Here is a 13036-nt window from a genome sequence, read left to right as displayed (position 1 = left end):
ATATTCGTACTGCTTTTGCTGCGAAGACCTCCGTTGTTGTCGTCCTTTTTGACCTGGAAAAGGCTTACGACACCACTTGGCGTTATCATATCCTATCTCAACTTCATTCTTTTGGCCTTCGTGGTCATCTCCCTCTCTTTCTCCGCGGCTTCCTCTCTCGTCGTTCCTTTCGGGCCAGGCTTGGTACCGCGCTCTCTGCCTCTTTTCAGCAATACGAAGGTGTGCCCCAGGGTAGTGTTCTGAGCACTACTCTTTTTCTGGTTGCCCTCAATGGTCTTCTTTCCTCTCTTCCTTCAGGCGTCTTCTCTGCTCTCTATGTCGATGATCTTACCCTTTGCTGTCAGGGTGATGATTCGCCTCTCCTTCAACGCCGGCTTCAACTTGCGATTGATGCCGTGTCGTCTTGGGCCACCGATCATGGCTTCAAGTTCTCTACTACTAAGACTTGTGCCTTGACTTTTACTCGGAAACGGGTCGTTCTTCGTCCCTCTTTGTCACTTTATAGTCGTCCCATTGAGTACAAAGATTCCGCGAAGCTTTCGGGGTTATTCTTTGACACTCGTTTGTCTTGGTCTCCCCATATCTCTTACCTCCGTGTTGAGTGCTCTAAGGCCCTTACCCTCCTTTGGGTATTGTCCCATACTTCTTGGGGAGCGAATAGGCGCACTCTCCTTGCTTTACATTCCTCTCTTGTCCTGTCTAAGCTCGATTATGGTTGCCCTGCTTACTCGTCTGCTTCTCCTTCTACTCTTTGCCGTCTTGATGCTTTGCACCATATTGGGTTGCGCCTCAGTTCTGGTGCCTTTCGTTTGACTCCCGTCCTCAACTTGTATGTTGACACTAGTTTCCTGTCTCTCCAGGACCACCGTGATCGCTACTGTCTTCACTATCTTGCGTGGTCCTTGCAACATCCTTCCTCTCGCCTCTGTCGTGCTTTAACTCTTACCCCTCCTGCGGTTCCTCTTCCTCTTCACCACCTCCCCCTTTCTGTCTGGTTATCTCGCTTACAGGATTCTCTTTCAGTTCGTATTTCTAATATTTCTCCTCGTGTTGTTTCTTCTTTGCCCCCATGGAGAGTCCCCCTTCTGCAGTTTTGTACGTCCTTGACCCGCATCCCTAAGGCTTTTACGCTTCCTACGGTTCTAAAATGCCTTTTCCTTGAGCGCTTTTCTTCTCACTCCCACTCCGTTTCCGTCTTCACCGATGGGTCTAAGTCTGCGGACTGTGTTGGCTACTCTGTTGTTTTTCCTGATTGCACTTATATGTGTCGCTTACCTCTGGAGACTAGCATCTTCACAGCGGAGCTTTATGCTATTCTCTATGCTCTTCGTCTCCTGCTCTCTCGTTGTCAACCTTCCTTTGTAGTTGTTGTTGACTCTCGTAGTGCCCTCATGGCTCTCGGGTCCTTTAATCCAGTTCATCCAGTGGTTGTCGAGATCCAGCATTGGCCGTTTCTTTTTCACAGTAAATTTAAGTTTGTTGAGTTTTGTTGGGTTCCCAGCCATATTGGTGTCTCTTTAAATGAGCGTGCAGATGCTGCCGCTAGGGAAGCTGTCCGCTCTTGTCCCATCTCTCATAAAGGTATTCCTTATTCTGACTTTTACCCGGTTATCCATTCCTCCATCCTTACCCATTGGCAGGCTTGTTGGTCGTCTGTTGCTGGTAACAAACTCCGTTCTCTTAAAAGTTGTGTCCTCGTGGCCGTCCTCCTGCCACCATAACCGGCGATGGGAAACGGCTCTGGCGAGGTTGCGTATTGGCCATACTCGCTTAACTTGTGGTCACTTGATGGAGCGCTGCCCTGCTCCTTATTGTCCTAATTGCATTGTCCCTCTTACGGTCGTGCATATCCTTGTTGAATGTTCTGTCTTCCGGGACGAGCGTATGTCTTGTTTTCCGACCGCCCCCGCGGTCGCTTGTCTCTCGATAGTATTCTTGATGACTCGGATACTTTTAATATCGTTCGCCTTATGCGTTTCTGTTCTCGTATGGGCATCCTTGGTAATATTTAGCGCCCTCTGATTATCCCGCACATTTGATGGTGCTACATAGACTTCCCGGTTTGGTGCCTTCGTTTGATAATTACTTACTTCCCATTTGGGCGTAGTTATCCACCCCGTGCTAACGAGCCCATACCTGCTTCCCAGGTCACACCCTCTCCAAATCAGCAGTCCCTCCCCCTGCTTATCTCTCCAACACTTAACCTGACCCTTCTGACCCCATTGTATTTAAATCCATCTGCTTCATCCCACATTCCAAGGACTCCCTCATCCCCTCAACCCCCAAACCCGCCCAGCTCTCACCCCTCCTCAGCCCCTCTTCTTCCATGTGACCCCCCTACCCTTGCGAGGGGGTCACATGGACCCCCCGTGGGGGACGGGGGGGGGGGGCCCTCACCTCTTCTTCCATTTCCATCTTTCCCCCCTTCTGCTCCAATGCCCAAACCTACCCCGGAGTTTCCCCTGGCTAATACAACCTCTCTCCCACTCTCACTATCCATGTTCCATCTGCCCCTCTTTCCCCCACCCCCTCTATCCTTCTCCTCCCCTGCCTCTCAACCTCTGACTCTCGACCTCACGCTACCTCTTAATTCCCCTATGCCTCTCAGACCTTCCCTAATCTTCAGACCCAGTATGCCCTTCCTACTCCAGACCTACCTACCCAGGCCCTACCCTAGACCTTCCTACCTACCTTCCAAGATGCCCAGCCCCCATTTGCCCTCCAAGCACCCCTCCAGACCCCATTCACCCCCCAGACTTCCCCCCCCCCCGATCCCTCCAACCCCCATTCACCCACAGATCCCCCCAGACCCCAAGAGAAAGGGGTCCTTTGGTACCAGAGTTTCCATGAAGAATCTCACGATTTGGCACATCAATGCTGATGGGGTATCTGATAAAGCAGAAGAGAAAAAAGAAAGAGTTAGTGAAGATGATCCTGATATAGTTGCAACAGTGGAAACTAAAATAAATGACATGATCTCGGATGCAATCTTTCCAGATTGCCAGGTGATGAGAAAAGAGAGGACATAGAGACAGGGAGGGGGAGTGGCACTCCTAATAAAGCGGAAATAGAAGTTTGAAGACCTGTGAAATCGGGCTACCAATGAGAGCACAAGCTCCATACGTGGAACTCTGACAGCAGATGGGAGGAAGATTGTGTTCTTGGTAATCTACAATCCCCCACCAAACGGTAGAAGACCCAGGCAGGAGTATGACAACAACAAGGCATGCATAGATGAACTGCAAAAGGCAGCGATATTAACTCTCAGAATGAGAGCGAAGCTGCTGGTCATGGGGACCTAAGTCATGGAGAGATAAATTGGGAATGAAGGAATCCCCATGGAGGGGACGAAATGTGGGGAGCAAAGTTAGTAGATGTTACAGACAGGAATTTCCTAACACAACATGTGAAGGAAGACACAAGGGAAAGAAGAAGAGATGCACTAAGCCTATTAGACCTGATTCTCACCCAGAACGTAGAAGACATCGAGAATTTGGAACACGAAATACCTCTAAGGGCCAGCGACCATTGTGTCCTAGTCTTTGACTACATGATGGAATTCAAACTTGTGACCATGGGACAAGAGGCCTGAGAAAGGAGAGTTGACTACAGGAAAGGGGACTATAGGAGGATAAGGGACTCTCTGGGAGAAGTGCAGTGGGAGGAAGAAATTAGAGGAAAAACAGTCCAAGATATGATGGACCTAGTCATATAAAAATGCCAGGAGGCCGAAGAGAGATTTATACCAACAGTAAAGGGAAAAAATAAGAGGGAATATAATAAAACATGGTTAAATAGATAGTGTCAGGAAGCAAAAATGGCCAGCAGGCGGGAGTGCAGGAAGTACAGAAGACTAAGGAGAGAGGACAACAGGATCAGATGCAACAGAGCTAGGAACAATTACATTAACATAAGACGAACATCGGAAAGGAACTATGAGAACGATATTGCGATCAAAGCGAAAAAGCAACCAAAATTACTACACAGCCATATAAGAAGAAAAATGTCGATGAACGACCAAGTGACAAGACTAAGGAAAACAGAGAGGGCATATACTGAAAGTTACAAGGAAATCTGCGAGGCACTGAATGCCAGTTTCCGTGGAATGTTCACCACCGAGCCTGAGCAGCTCCCATTGTAAGAAGAGATTACTCTAGATGAAAGACTATCAGATATAGAGGTGACAGCAGAGGAGGTAATGAAACAGTTGACAACACTGGATGCAATTAAAGCAGTTGGACCAGACAAAGTATCACTGTGGATACTAAAAGAAGCGGTGCAGACCCTCAGCGTGCCTCTCACAAGGATCTTTAATGAATCACCTATGTCGGGAGAATTGCCCAATTGCTGGGCAAATGTTGTACCGATATTCAAGAAAGGGGACAGGGAGGAGGCACTTAACTATAGACCTGTATCACTGAGAAGCATCCCCCTGTAAAATACTTGTAAAAATAATTAGGCTAGGGCCTCGTAGCCTGGTGGATAGCGCGCAGGACTCGTATTTCTGTGGCGCGGGTTCGATTCCCGCATGAGGCAGAAACAAATGGGCAAAGTTTCTTTCACCCTGAATGCCCCTGTTACCTAGCAGTAAATAGGTACCTGGGAGTTAGTCAGCTGTCACGGGCTGCTTCCTGGGGGTGGAGGCCTGGTCGAGGACCGGGCCGCGGGGACACTAAAAAGCCCCGAAATCATCTCAAGATAACCTCAAGAAGATGATTGGTTGCACACCTGGAGAACGTTAGGTTTGTGAACAAACATCAACATGGGTTCTGGAAAGGGAAATCGTGCCTAACAAACCTTTTGGAATTCTATGATAAAATAACGAGGATAAGACAGGACAGAGAAGGTTGGGCAGACAGCATATTTCTGGACTGCCAAAAAGCCTTTGATACAGTACCGCACATGAGACTACTGTTCAAACTCGAAAGGCAGGCGGGGGTGGGAGGAAAGGCCCTAGCATGGATAAGGAACTACCTAACAGGAAGGAGCCAAAGAGTTAGGGTAAGGGGCGAGTAGTCGGACTGGCGAACAGTAACGAGTGGAGTACCTCAAGGATCGGTGCTGGGACCAATTCTATTCCTTTCTAATTCTAATGTTCCTGCAAAAAAAGGTTGCAGGAACTCCTTTCCCGCCTGTCTTTTAACTGCTAGGGGCTCAAAAGGCCCAAATACTCAGCCCCTCCGACTCCCTGGATTGACCGGAGTCTCCTTGGTCACACAAGAGAGGACCAACAATGCCCACCTCCGCAGGTCTTTGCTTCCACCAAAAGGGGTGCCACTGATTCACCCTGGAAGCCCTTCAGTCAAACACTGGGAAACTGCTGTTAACAGTTCCGGCCTAGACCCGTGGGGGAGTGAAGGAAGACTCAGGCTTACCTTATAACTATAACCTCCCTGAGCCTTGCCTGCCAGACAAAAAAAGGTTGCAGGAACTCCTTTCCCGCCTGTCTTCTCTATCTTCTTCTTAGCAAGGTCGCCAGCTGGGTTATTATATCTGCACCCCAGCAATGCAGTTCAGTGGGTGTATTATATATTGTTTGTAGCCAGAAATGTATGCTCATAGAGAAATATCTTAAATGGAGGCACACTCAAACACAGTGATAAAATGTGTGGATTTACTGATGCAAATTACATGAACACACACACACAATCACAAGTAATACATGAATATGGAAATATGGATAATGAGTCTGGAGATCGTCAGCCTCTTCTTCCACGACCTCCAACCCTCCTTCAACTGGGCAGAAAGACAGGAGTCTCACACTCTCACAGGAGGGCCTCTTCACCACGTCGGCGCCTCTTCTTCACTGTCCTGCCATCCATACACACTGTCCTCTCTGACAGTCCTGGACTCAAGCTGCCTTTCAGCCTATTCTACTATTAAAGTAATCAAGTCTTGCTGCCACATACACAAGTAAATATTGTGGCCTAACTAGCCTACTCATACAAGGGGTAATGGGAGGGAAAATGATCTACCTTACATTCCTGGCTCACGACGCCTGTCCCTCGATGGTGTGAGGTTCCCACGCTTCCTTGGGTCGATCCTTGACGATCCAGGACGTTCCACCGGTCCTCAGGTGTCGTGAAGCCTTCGGGTCGTCGCCGTTCCAATCCCTGAGATTCAGCTGCCCCAATCCTGGTTCATCGATGGGCGCTGAGCTAATCACTATTTTTCCCCACACTCGCCTCTCCCACAAGGCGTTGCTCCTTGTCCTAGGCACGGTGTCGTCCTTCCAAGATTCTCAGTGGATGTGACCCCAGTCACAGCTAGGCCTGCCTGCCCACCTTCCAGACCTCAATGTCCAGCCAGCGGCGCCGCCCAGCGTCGTCGCCGACTATTTTCCAAGTTTGGCACTTCTCTGCTCACTGAACTTGGTTCCTCTTTTGCTTCCCAGAAGCGCAGGGTCTCCAATAACTATGATGGGCTGCGATGGCCAGCTCAATCCACTGAACAAGGCTTGCAGAGCCTCCAATCCTTGAGAGCAGACCGAGGCGCGTCCTGTCGCTTCCAAGGTCAGATCAACTCTGACGTTGGCGCCGCCCGGGGCACTCGGTGACGTCATGGCAGGCCCTGATTTGTCGCCCGCAACCTACGTCGGCCAATCCGCGATCGGCTTGTGTCCCTTCCAAAAGGTCATATCTGCCGTAGGGGATACTGTTTCATTTTATAACAGGGCGCCAATTTTCCTTTATTTACAACTTATAATGTAACTCCCTTCCATTAACTGGCAGCCGGTCTGGTCGCCACATATATCATTAGACTCCCAGACTGGCAGCCGGTCTGGTCGCCACATATATCATTAGACTCCCTGAACCTCAGAGAATCAGTAGGGAGAGCTGATATGACTCTTTAAGCCGGCAAACGAAAGAAATAGGAGAGGGCACCGTAACATACCCCCTCCCCTTAAAATAAGAGTCATATCGGAAGAGCAGCACTCAAGAGGGCAATCTATACTCTTGCTCCCTCCGTTCCTGAAGTGTCACTCCTCCAGTCGGTGACGTGGCTCGTACCACCTTGCCAGTCACTTGCCTCATTGTATCTCCACCTCGCATAGGAACGGGTGTGATGGGTGTTCCCTGAATACCTACTTGAAATCCTCTCTCCGTGGCCACGAGTGTACTCCCACGGCTCGTTACCACTGTAAGATTCAGTGCATGCAGCCCCTCCACCGCGTCGTGCACTCCGAGATAGTCTTGCATTTCCACTGCGTCCTACAGGTACTCCATGTTTCCTCTCATGATCTCCTCTTCGCCAATCTTCTCTCTTCTCGGTTCCTCTTCTCCCATAGGTGCGTTGTCTCCTCACAGTGGCACTTGTAACCTGTACTCCATCCAGCAGCTTCCTCTCTTCCACACTAGGCTTTTGCGATGGCCCAATGCCCCTCTGGTTAGGCTGGCGACTATCCTGGGTGTACCTATTCCCTGCTTTCTTCGTATTGCCTTTCCTGTACCACTCGCTCCTTCGTTCCCGACGAACATCTTCATTCCTCCAGGAGATTCTCTTCCCTGCAGACGTCTTCTTCGGTTCGTGGTTGGGCTCATCCACCTCCCTGTGGCTCACCTCACTACGGTGGTTCATCTTGCACCTACCACTATTCATCTGGCCGGCATAGGGTGCACTGCGTCGTGGCTCCTCCACTCTGCCCCTCACTGCCGTTCGCTCATCCACTGAGCTTACTTTATTCACGTTTCCGTATGGAGGGAGTGCGGTCTGCAGCCTCTTCACCGCCCCAGGCGTTTGTACAGCTGCTCCTCGCCACTCCTCCACACGCATCATCAGGCTTAGTCGGAGGTCCCCGTCGGGGTTTTCCACAACCTCCGACGACCTCTCTGCACTCTCGCCCTCGTTGTCGTCGTCTCTGGCGACGTTTCCCCTGGCGAAGTCGGCTTCCTCTCTATCATCTGGAACGACCGATACCTCACCTGGCAGGGTTGTACCGCTGCTTGCAACATAGGCACTCCTGGCCCAATCGGGTTGTATCCTGCCTCCTCCGAGGTCATTACCCAGCACCATCTGTACATGCTCTAGGGGTAACTTAGGGGCTACAGCTACTATAGCTTTCTCGACTCCGCAGTCGGCAATCAGCTGTACTTCGTGAAGTGGCAACCTGTATTCCTCCCCCACACTGCGTATCCTCACCACTCCCACAGGTGAATCATTAAATTCCTTGGGGAGAATACTCCTGGTTACCATACTTATGTCAGCACCCGTATCTCGAAGAACGGCAACCCCCACTGGGTCTGACTTTCCAAACTTCACGTTGGCCTCGAAAACGAAGGGATGTTCACCCAACTTCATTTCCCAACCATTCACGTTGGGTCCACTATAATATGGGGTGTGAACAAACACTCTCTCCTCTTCCAACATTAATCCTACATTCCTTTGGTGCTCCTCACACTCGCGGGCATAATGTCCTCTCACGCCACAGTTGTAGCATCGGCTGCCTCCCCTGGGCGGCCACTCGCTAGTCCCTCTGGCGGTACCACTTGCGGACGTCCCCTGGGTCCTCCTTGGACTCCCTGTCGTCGTGTCCAGGACTGCAGCACTCGCTCCCGAGTTAGGTCCACTGCTCACAGCTTGGGGCTTCCTCCCCGCGTCTCTTGAGCTCTTGAACCGCGTCACTTCATCGGGCACACTACTCATGGGAGAGTCCCCACTCGTCCTCGCTCCTCCTGAACTCCTAAGGTTCCCTCCCGACCTGGGGTAAGGCGAGTGTTTGGGCGGCCCCTCCCTCCTGATATGTAGCGCCTCCTCCAGCATGTCGGCTCGATCCGCTGCAGCCTTCAGGTCCTTAATACCTGCTTCTCTCAACCTTACTCGCAACTCAGGATGAAGCACTGACATAAACTTCTCCATCACTATCAGTCGTTTGATATCATCCACCGACTCCGCTTCCTCCGCCTTCAACCATCGTAGGAATTTCCGTTCCATATCCCTGGCGGTCTCGGCGTAAGTCTTTCCCGACGCTCTTGTACACTCTCTGAACCGCTTCCGGTACATCTCCGGAGTCAGCCGGAATGAGTGGAGAACCGCATTCTTAATCGCGTCATAACTAGTACACTCCTCTAGGTCCAGCATGTTATAGGCTTCCCGGGCCTCACCAGTCAACCTGCCCTGGACCAGAGCAGCCCAATCATCTTCCGGCCACTCCTTCAGAGTTGCTATCCGTTCAAAGTGTTCGAAGAACGCCTCAGCTTCTTGTGGTTCGAACGTAGGTAAGTCACGTTCCCTTACCTTGAGGTCATCCCGCCGTGCAGGTAGTGAGGGCAGACCACGTTCAACGCGACGCAATTCGACTTCTTTCTTTGCCTTTATCTCCTCCAGTCGCAGTTGTCTCTCCTTCTTCTCGCTGCAGCCGAGCTTCTCGCTCCTCTCGCTGCATTTGCGCTTCTCTCTCCTCTCGTCGCAGCTGGGCTTCCAGTTGCATCTTCATTATTTCCAGTTGCAGGCTCCTCTTACTACAGCTGGACCTTCCACTGCTCCCATGTTCACTGTGAATTCTCTCCACACTGGTAGGCGCTTGGGGAGGCCCTAGTCGGGACGGTTCACCTTGCGACGGCTCTCCTCGGGACGGCTCCTCTTGAGATGGCTCCTCTCCCGTCGCTTCCTCTCGAGCTGTGAGCTGTGCCATGATCTCTATCCTTCGCTCCGCTACCTTAGTCGTCCTCAACCTGATCCCAAAGTGGTTTGCCACTTGTTGGAGCTGGGCCTTGGTACACTCCTCCAAAATTCTCTCGTCCCTTGTGTCAATAAATTTCTTTACTTTGTCCTCCTCCATCTCTATATCATTGAGCATACACGACAGCACAGACAAGTTAGTAGGCACTAATTTCACCGTTTCAGTCCCTTAGCCGGTTGAGTAACAGTACTACTGAATTCACTGGCCACACTGTATTAGTACCCTGGCAACACTTGTCTTGAAATTTGGGCCACACTGTAGCTTGATCCACGCTTCCTGGCGAAGTTCCCAGTTCTTGGCTACCGGGGTTCGAATCCTGGCAAGGTCGCCAGTTCTCTGTCACGTGGGGGTGGGGTGGTCCAGGGCTCTGCTAACACTCGGCTGCTAGGGGCTCAAAAGACCCAAATACTCAGCCCCTCCGACTCCCGGGATCTACCGGAGCCTCCCTGGTCACACGGGAGAGGACCAACAATGCCCACCTCCGCAGGTCTTTGCTTCCACCACAAAGGGGTGCCACTGATTCACCCTGGAAGCCCTTCAGTCAAACACGGGGAAACTGCAGTTAACAGTTCCGGCCTAGACCCATGGGGGAGTGAAGGAAGACTCAGGCTTACCTATAACCATAACCTCCCTGAGTCTTGCCTGCCAGACAAAAAAGGTTGCAGGAACTCCTTTCCCGCCTGTCTTCTCTATCTTCCTCTTAGCAAGGTCGCCAGCTGGGTTATTATATCTGCACCCCAGCAATGCAGTTCAGTGGGTGTATTATATATTGTTTGTAGCCAGAAATGTATGCTCATAGAGAAATATCATAAATGGAGGCACACTCAAACACAGTAATAAAATGTGTGGATTTACTGATGCAAATTACATGAACACACACACACAATCACAAGTAATACATGAATATGGAAATATGGATAATGAGTCGGGAGATCGTCAGCCTCCTCTTCCACGACCTCCAACACTCCTTCAACTGGGCAGGAAGACAGGAGTCTCACACTCTCACAGGAGGGCCTCTTCACCACGTCGGCACCTCTGCTTCACTGTCCTGCCATCCATACACACTGTCCTCTCTGACAGTCCTGGACACAAGCTGCCTTGCAGCCTATTCTACTCTTAAAGTAATCAAGTCTTGCTGCCACATACACAAGTAAATATTGTGGCCTAACTAGCCTACTCATACAAGGGGTAATGGGAGGGAAAATGATCTACCTTACATTCCTGGCTCACGACGCCTGTCCCTCGATGGTGTGAGGTTCCCACGCTTCCTTGGGTCGATCCTTGACGATCCAGGACGTTCCACAGGTCCTCAGGTGTCGTGAAGCCTTCGCGTCGTCGCCGTTCCAATCCCTGAGATTCAGCTGCCCCAATCCTGGTTCATCGATGGGCGCTGAGCTAATCACTATTTTTCCCTACACTCGCCTCTCCTACAAGGCGTTGCTCCTTGTCCTAGGCACGGTGTCGTCCTTCCAAGATTCTCAGTGGATGTGACCCCAGTCACAGCTAGGCCTGCCCGCCCACCTTCCAGACCTCAACGTCCAGCCAGCGGCGCCGCCCAGCGTCGTCGCCGACTATTTTCCAAGTTTGGCACTTCTCTGCTCACTGAACTTGGTTCCTCTTTTGCTTCCCAGAAGCGCAGGGTCTCCAATAACTATGATGGGCTGCGATGGCCAGCTCAATCCACTGAACAAGGCTTGCAGAGCCTCCAATCCTTGAGAGCAGACCGAGGCACGTCCTGTCGCTTCCAAGGTCAGATCAACTCTGACGTTGGCGCCGCCCGGGGCACTCGGTGACGTCATGGCGGGCCCTGATTTGTCGTTCGCGACCTACGTCGGCCAATCCGCGATCGGCTAATGTCCCTTCCAAAAGGTCATATCTGCCATAGGGATACTGTTTCATTTTATAACAGGGCGCCAATTTTCCTTTATTTACAACTTATAATATAACTTCCTTCCCTTAACTGGCAGCCGGTCTGGTCGCCACATATATCATTAGACTCCCTGAACCTCAGAGAATCAGTAGGGAGAGCTGATATGACTCTTTAAGCCGGCAAACGGAAGAAATAGGAGAGGGCACCGTAACAATAATAATAATAAATAATATAATAATAATAACAAATAGTATAATGATAAGCAATTATTTTTAATGATTCAAATAGCTAATTAGGGTGCATGATAAATAATTAGTGACTAATGCATAACAATAAAGTATTAAAGAATAATTATGATGAATAATCTGTATAATGATAAAGTATTAAATCAATTACAATTAATAGTTACATCTATAATTAGTAATTGAAAGTTGCATTATTTGAATTTACACTAATTACAATTCATGGTAACATTTCTTAGCTATCTGCAGGCTTATCACTTTAGGGGTCCCGGCGGAGCACCCCCCCATCCCGTGAGGGCCAGCGGCACGGAACCCCCAACCCTGAAGAGCGAGCGGCGGCTGGCCGCTGTAACTAGGAATGTGACTACTCGCACTGTGGCTCTAACCGTGCCTGTGACAGATTTCCCTGACCGAAAAAATTACCAAACCGGGTCTGCTAGACAGATGCTACAAGTGAAACAGCTTCCTTGCCGAGGCCAACGGAGCGCCATCGCGACGTGCCATGAGCATAGAGAGGCAAGAGCCCACCAACTAGACCTTGCGAGTCGAGTGTTTCTCGCCAACCTTTAACTAGGAATATGGCCACTCGTTTCTGTGACAGCAACCGTGCCCGCATCCCAGGAGAGGGCATTAAAAACAGCCGGGTTCCTCCTGACTGAAAAAGGTACCAAACCCGTTCTACTAGGCAGTTAAAACTAACTGTTCACAGTTAAAGTTAAACTAGCCGTTCTACTAGGCAGTTAACATGCTGCAAGTTAAACAGCATCCTTGGTAAGGCCAACGGAGCATCATTGCAACGATCCAGAGCGTAGAGGGCAATTAGGTGTACCCCCATGCAATGTCCTTGTGAGGTGATCGTACAGCAGGGATTGTACGCCCAAGTAGGGGCGCTGTGCACGATGTCGTAAGTCTGGTCATCGCTGAAGCCCACCCTCACAGGGACCAATCCTGTAAGGCTGGCCCCAGGGCGGGTGTGGGAAGTGGGAAGCCGCCTACACCGAGGTCGACCCCGTGTCCGTCGTTGTCGCTGCGGCCCGCCCCACGGCGGTGAGGGTGGTGTCGACTTCATGGGTGCAGTAGTCTGCCCTCGGGCTCCATCCCTTTTCCTCGTTCATCAATGGTGTACCTTGTGCGCCTTCCGTAATCGGTTCTGGAAGTATTAAGGCAGTAAGGGTGGGCAGAAGCGGGCATGCAGTAGGAACGTGACGGGCAAGGAATCTACCCCTTAAAGGTACTGCTGGAATT

This window comes from Procambarus clarkii, chromosome 68 (assembly GCF_040958095.1).
Source record: "Procambarus clarkii isolate CNS0578487 chromosome 68, FALCON_Pclarkii_2.0, whole genome shotgun sequence".
NCBI classification, from domain to species: Eukaryota; Metazoa; Arthropoda; class Malacostraca; order Decapoda; family Cambaridae; genus Procambarus; species Procambarus clarkii.
Note: the sequence above shows the minus strand (reverse complement) of the source record.